This window comes from Cynoglossus semilaevis, chromosome 4, assembly GCF_000523025.1.
Source record: "Cynoglossus semilaevis isolate Cse_v1.0 chromosome 4, Cse_v1.0, whole genome shotgun sequence".
Classification (NCBI taxonomy): Eukaryota; Metazoa; Chordata; class Actinopteri; order Pleuronectiformes; family Cynoglossidae; genus Cynoglossus; species Cynoglossus semilaevis.
Genome location: NC_024310.1, coordinates 4,690,995 through 4,698,627, shown reverse-complemented (window position 1 = coordinate 4,698,627; position 7,633 = coordinate 4,690,995). Strand labels below are relative to the sequence as shown.

Sequence of the window (7,633 nt, the reverse complement as noted above, 5' to 3'; positions counted from 1 at the left end):
GGGGAGCACCGAAGCGCTAAAACAAGGATAAAACGAAGTGGCTGAAGGAGAAGATTAGCACAAGGAATGGATGGATTTGTTGCAAGTGCAGTTGAAAGGACAACAGCATGACTACTAAAAGTACACAGGTGAAGTATGTCAATAAGTTTGGATTTACATGGACTGGTGTTGGGCATTGATTTGTGTCAGTGCATCTGTTTGTGTCTGTTTGAGTGGGTCTTGTTATAAAAGCGTAGTGAAAAACATTGAATCCAACCGTGATATATTTGTACAGTCACGGTACATGTGATCAGACAAATAGTCATGAGTACTGCTGAGTAAAAGACAGAATCAAACGAACCACGACAGAGGAGTTTGTTTACCTGCTTAGCAACCTAACAATGACAGTATCAGGAAATATTAAGACACACACATTAAGTCATTGCCTTTTAATAGTGATGCCAGTCATTAACACTGTCATCACCAAGGGCCTGGATTTAACCCCCTTCTTGTTTATTATGATACATTCACTCCTGTTTATGGAGACGAAAAGCTGCCATATTGTATTTTGTTCATTAAAAACAACTCAAGGTGAGGCTCACCAATATAAAACCTCACTCAATCATTTTTATAAAAAGATAAGAAACTGTTTGTTTTAAAAAAAAGTAGATTCTCTGAGTAAAATGTATACTTTAGGGCTAAGTTACCACATCAAGAGTCAAAAGCATTGACACTAACAGCAAATAACCCCAGCTATGGCTCATGTAGGTATAAATAAATTGCACCTATATTTACATATATTTGAAACATCCAAAGATAATATAATGCAGTTTTTAGTTCACAATAATAGAACCATTGAGCTACTTCAACTACACAACTCTAGGTACCACATGTAGTCTCCGAACACTAATCATATACAAGTGACGACAGTGGAGGCTAAATGACAACTGGCTAAAGTTTTTTTCCCCCCTTAATCTTTAATATTGAACACGTTGGTCATAACTCTTAAAAAAAGCTTCAGGGACCTCCCTGTGAAGCTATGAGAGTGAATGTTGTATGAGGAAGTGCAGCGTTCGCTTTGCATTTTTTTAAACAATAAACTGTAGAGACTTTATCAGCAACATCATGTCAGAAATGTGCAGACTTAAATTTGCATATGGAGTTGAATATGAAAACTGTGATCTACTGAGGCAAACAAGCTGAGGGAGTGGGGGAAGGAGTTCCAGCCCTAAACACATAGCAACTATGACTGTTGACATTTGATACTCTAATCAGTTAAATGATTTTTAATCTGATTAAAGAAAGGGTGTGGATTAGTCAGGATAGTTTACAATTAGTTGAGCTCAAAATGAATCATGATAGTTCAATCAACATTCTTAAATTTGACTGTATATTACTGCATTGGAAAGACAAATCACCACAGGTAGAAATATATGTTTCCCACCATTTTTTATTTATGTTAGGGAAACGCTAAGGTGGGATTGTTGGATGTACCGTGTGCATCATTCTAAATTACAGTTGATAAATGTATTCTCAAAGCAGCATCAGTTACCATTTTGTTCTGTTGAGAAGAAATGAAACTTCCAACAGAAATTTTAAAAAAGTGAACCAAAAGTTGTCATTAGGAGCTCAAGTAAAGCAGCCCCAAAATACTCAAATACTCTGTACACATAATATATACAGTACAACGGACAGAGGTTGATGTAGCTGCTAGGTAGAAGGACAAGAAGGAGAAAAGAAACATAGAAATATTTAAAGAGAGTATATTAATTGTTTGTCTCTCCACAGAGGAGAAATATGGTATTTAAAGAGAGTATATTAATTGTTTGGCTCTCCACAGAGGAGAAATATTGGCAGATTTGGTAAAAAAAAAAAGAAGCATAAAATGACCCAAAACTTCAATATTACTATATATAAAGTCCTTTTCCAAATCATTATCTGAGACTTTTCCATGCACCTACAGTTTAAAACAGAAGATGGTTTCGGCCTCTTATAAATGCTTACGGCGGCCCTGTTTACAATATGTTGATAAAACTGATAAAAGTCGGTGAACTCACTGTCGTACCTGCAGTAACGCATCCAGGAGCTGCGTGTCTGCCTTCACTACCCCCTCAGTCAGGTTCTCCAGCACAGGCTCCTCCTCTCCTGCGGGAAAGTCCACCAGCTACTGGACGACTGGTCCTGATGCAGCTCCTCCAGAGGTGCTGGAGGAGCTTTGACAGTCAAGCCTCCTCTCTCTAGACCTCCTCCTCTCCCTTCTCTGCCACGGTCATCACCTCACTGATTGCACCAGCTCTTCCTCTTTGCAGCGGTGCAGACTTGACGTACGTTTCCGCGTTTGAACTCCAAGAAACGTTTCTTCAGTGGGTGTTTCAGAAAAAAAGTCCCTTCAGAAGTTACACAAGGACTCGCGACAGTCTCTCTTAAATCGTAAAACAAACAAACATATTTGACTAACTGGTTTAAGTTATTCTTCGGTGTCACTCAGTGTTTAAACTTTCTTGGAGACGTCAGACTTGTTGCCCCCCTGCTGGCGTGGCAGGAAACTGACACTTTCCCCCAGACAATGCAGCCAATTATTAAATAAAACATCTTACATTAGATTGATATAAAAGTCAAAGACTAAATGAGATAAATATTTGCTTTTAAAAGGGCTGTTGTTGTTGCAGTAGTAATATTTCACAACACTTGGAGTTTTTATTGGATTTTATATATTTATTTATCGTTCTATCTATCAACAAGATATCCAATCTTGTATTGCAATTTCCTCTCTTTTTAAATTTAATTTCCTTCTTAATTTATTCATTTCTGTCTAAAATAAGACCAAGGGAAATTACAAAATTGACATTTCTGTGAAAACAATTTTAAACAGTCCAGACCACAAAACGTTTCTGTAAAATAATATCAAAAACATTTTTTAAAAAGAAAAAATATTTTATTTACAATGGTCTAGTCAGAATTTTACAGTCATGTCATTATTCTGTTACACAGTTACAATAATTACTGTAATTAAATAATCATTTTATCAGAAGAAAACAAAAAATCCATATTACAATGAAAAAAGGTGAACGTTTAACCGCCATTAAAGCCAAATTAGAGAACCAGCCAATCACAGACGATCACACGACTGTTCCCAGAATTTTCTCTCAATGATCACTGTAGTGCGTGTTTTAAAATTGCAAAACATTCTATCAACAGTGTAAAAAAATAATTACTTTAAATTGTCCCGTTTGTTCGTAGCTCAAGGGCAAAACAACTTTTTTTTCTATAATTATCACACAATATGGTCGTTTTATAGGTAGTTCATCTGAGATTTGGAGCTGTAAATTAGGTGGTGTTATTAGGGAGGCTCAATGATAGACCCATTTGTTGTATTGGGTTTCAATGTCAGCACAAAACATAATAAAATGTACAACTGTTTTTCTACCACGAGGTGTCGCCAAAGCATAACATTTGCCATTTTTGTTCTTCGCCTTGTTTTTATCCCGTTAGCAAGTTTTTTTTCAAGATTTTCTTCATATATTATTTACAGTCTCTTATTCATGTCGTGTTTGGGAGGGCATTTTACGACCATTGTGCTCAGTGTAATCTGTGTTAATCATATAATTCATAAGCTGAAGATTTGGTGTCCTACTTTTTTCATGTGTTCTGGAGTTATTGACAGTTTTAGGTTTGAAGTTTAGTGAAATTTTGGAAGCAGGTCCTGAACATGTTTTCTGTTGATTTATTATTGTACTTCAGCAACAATGACAATGCTGGACAAACAAATGCAAATATTTGCACAGGATATGGTTGGCAACCTAGGTTCAGTTTATCCAGCACTGCCGTGTACTGTGTATTTCTGGAGTTTTTAAACTGCAAAGGACATCTATACTCTGCGTTTGTTCCAGATATTTCTGTCTGGCACACTGGCGGGTGTGAAGTAGAAGTACCCGCATGTTCATAGATAAAGACAAGACAAAAACTTTCCAAGGACATTTTGTCAGTAAAAGATAATAACCACGGTCGATAAAAGGGTGAGAAACCCATTTTTTATTGCAACAAGTAGCTGTTTTGTTTTTTTAATAAAATAAATTAAATGAAGACAAGAAGAAAACAAGCATCACTCTGTTTCATCAGCCAACAAACGCAATCTGCCTTCAATCCTGGACAGTTGTTTTTTTTATGTCAAACCCTTCTCCCCAGTTTAACTAGAACCTCATGGTCGTTAACCCTTTAGCTCTACATTTTATGTTTTCATCTTAACTTTAACCAGAGCTTTAGACATTGAATTCCTTCATAATTGACCAGATTCCTGGTCCTAAGATCTTAAGTAACATAACCCAAGGAAAATATGTACTAAATAACACACACAAGGCTAACACACACACACACACGCACACAAGGTCAAAACCGCTGATGTAAAGAAAATGGAACCTCCTTTGTTCGAGACAGCACTAATGTTAACCATTTGCCACTAGGACGTCCTGTTCAGACCACATTTGCTGCGCATTTGCAATTTTCCGTTCTGTTATTCTTTACGATATTGTTTTGCAAAGCTGTCAAGTGATTCATGGCTGTGTGATAAAATCTCAAGTATAGCAGTTTGGAAGTTTTGTGCTTTCTCTAACTATTCAATTGTTTTGTGTTCAGTCTGGCAGGTAATACAGTCCTCCACAACTGCAGCAGCAGCTGGTGACTTACAGTCCTCCACAACTGCAGCAGCAGCAGCTGGTGACCCTGAGACGATCTACAGTCGGTCTGGTCTATGCCAAGGTATCTGTTTTAAACTTGGATCATTCTGTGTTACAGGCAGTAAAAGATTAATGGTGTAAATGGAAGTAAGAGAAAAAAAAACAAAGTGCAGCGTTGTTTTTCTGCTGCCGTTCAGAGCCCATAACTAAGTGATAACTCACTTCCTGTGTTGAAATATCTGTTCAGTGTCACGTCCCTGCAAAGGCACATGATGATAATGATGTCGCAAACACTGCAGAAAGTTTGCCATAAAATGGGATTATTCCACAAGGGGAAAAACACTGCAATAACAAGAGTAGCAGCACAGCACATGAATGGAGCAATTGACATGAATAACAACACAGAACACAGATGAAAAATACTCCTTAATTTTCCTTGAAAATAATTCAGTAGGTAATAAAATAAAACTAATATATTTGCAATTTTCTCACTGGTAGTCAACCTCAGACTTTCAACAACAACATTCCAGAAACTTGCTGGTTATATAACCTGGAACCATGAACATCATCTAATGACCTTGAGACAAACATTATATGGAAGAAATCATGCTGCCGATTAATTATCCTGAACATGTTACACAACTCAATCAATTTGACCTACATTGGCGAGATAAAAAATACCAACAACTATTTACACGGTCAAATAATAAATGAAACTTCACAAAAGACAAAAGTACACCAGGGAGTTTCCCAAGGATTAATCTCTGAACCAATTTATTTTAGGTTTATATTTGGTTAGAACTGCTTTAGCGTCGCAACAAACAGCAAATGGCTCGAACTTGTCCTGGTCAATTTAGTTACAATAACTGACTCAGCTCACAAAATAATTATTATGACAAGTTTAGCTGAGTGTGTGTATAAACCAGGTTATGGGCTAAGCACAAGTTACCATGGTGACATAGCTGTGTTAAAAGAGAGCCACCTTTGTAGCACAGAAAAATGCGCCATTAAACTCAACATACCTCGCTATGCCACTAAACTGGCTTTGCAGTACACCCTTCTGTTACAGTTGACTCAAAAAACAAACACATGAAGGAAAAGCTGGAGACAAAAGCCAAGTCACAGGGCAAACAGGCAAAAAAGGCACAGGGATGCTGATTGGCTAACAGGGAGCAGGTAATCTCTTGGGCGGGGAACCTTTTAAATGAAGGGTGGAAAAGTGTGAGTTATTGTAGTGCAAACAGGCGTAGCCATCGAAATTTTTAGAACTGATGCTGTAGGAAATATGTGGAGCAAGTTAAAGCTTGTTGTTAAACATGTTCTCATACACAATGACTCAGGGTCGTTTGTTAAATTTTCCTGTTCATACTTGATTGTTTTGTGTTTAAACTGTATTTATATTTTTGATAAGTAATATTTTACCTCTAGTTGCTCTTATTATCACTGGATGAAACAAAACCCACATGAGCTGAGTATGTTATACAAAAAAGGAGAAGCAGCAGTTACATAAAGAAATACCTGTGTGAGTCATGACACGGCGCTGCCTGAGGCTCTGACCCAAACACTGTGTTTAACATTGTGCAATGTCAGATGGTATGGAAAAGAAAAAGAGGTCGACAGAGAATGGCATGCGAAGGTACCACCAGTTTAAACCAGTCAGCAAAAAGGACATCAAACCTGTTTACAGCTAAGCATTGGCTGAAGGCGGAGTTGGTAAATTAAGAACTTTGGTTCCAAGAAAACCAAGCAGAGAGATCAGGGTTTGTTAAAAAAGAATAGTTTTATACAGTAGGAAGAGACAGCTTATTTAAGTGTTGAAGTGAAGAATAAATATCAAATGCAATTCAAAGACGTTTATTTCTCTTTCCATCTGTCTACACTGATTGGCCCAAACTTAGTGAGCAAATACATCTATGACATTCTACACTTGAAGACTTTTGTTGGCTTTAAACCCTTGTGTCTTATCTGTCGTCAAGTAGCTTGCTAATGTTAGCCATGGTATTGTGTCCGATGTCTGGCAAATGCACTTTGGATGCATTACTGCCACTGCTACTTGGCTGGAATTTTTTGCCTCTTAAATTCATTTCACAGAAATCAAATCAAGACGAAACTCCAAAGTGAAAAAGAAAGTAAATAAAGATCAGTTCAGTGCAAACAAACTAGCAGGAGTCATGGAACCTAGACTAGAACTTTCTGAGGTGATAAAATGCAGCTGAGGGAGTCATTCGGTACAAAGGTCACAAGACGTAACACTGTCTTATCACCATGTTGCTCAACTGTCTACTGATTTTACAGAATTACCCAGTGGTATGTTCTTTATATAATCTTTAAAGCAGTGGGAGGAACTAACAATCTATAGGAGCTGATGTTGGGTTCCAAAGAAGAAGTGAAAAAAAAGAGAAGACTGATGAATGAGTTTAGATGTCAGTTGGACAAATGCAGTTCCCTAGTGTCAGGCTGACACTGTAGGTTTCCTATAGTATAACTTTAAACTGCTCTGTATATCTTAATATATCTGAAAATTATAAAAGCCTTGTGTAATTTTTACACTAGTGTAATAATTGGTTTTCAAACCTAAAACGTGTTTCATGTAAACAGACTGATTCTCATGTCATTATTTCTTCCCTTTGGTTGTTGTTGTTTTTTCCCCCCTACTGCTTATAAAGTCGGCCATTAAAAAGTGAATGTCCAAAGGTTATGTTTTGGTCTCAGTGGGTGACACAGAGCTCTTTCATCTGGTTCAACTACAGGAAGTCAGGTTCCTTGCTTCTGTGGGCTGTAATGGGAGTAATGAGTCCAAGTCAATCATAAACTAAAGTCACAGTTTACCAGCTGGTGAATGGCTTTTCCATGTCCTGTTATCTGCTGCAGGTCGTCTGATAATGTAGATAATGTTTTATGTTTTTTTAACTCTTTGTAGTAGTTCATATTATCATTGTTCAGGATGTAGTATTGCATTTCACGATGGTAAGGCTATAGTA

General features: G+C 37.2%; 1 long non-coding RNA gene across 1 annotated transcript; it reads left to right on the top strand.

Annotated features, from left to right (window-relative positions):
- On the top strand, nucleotides 1–4,790 carry LOC112486905 (uncharacterized). The gene is made up of 3 exons (XR_003049473.1): nucleotides 1–128; nucleotides 4,612–4,653; nucleotides 4,690–4,790. It is a non-coding gene; the product is annotated as an uncharacterized LOC112486905 (long non-coding RNA).
- Nucleotides 4,791–7,633: the final 2,843 nt, after the last annotated feature.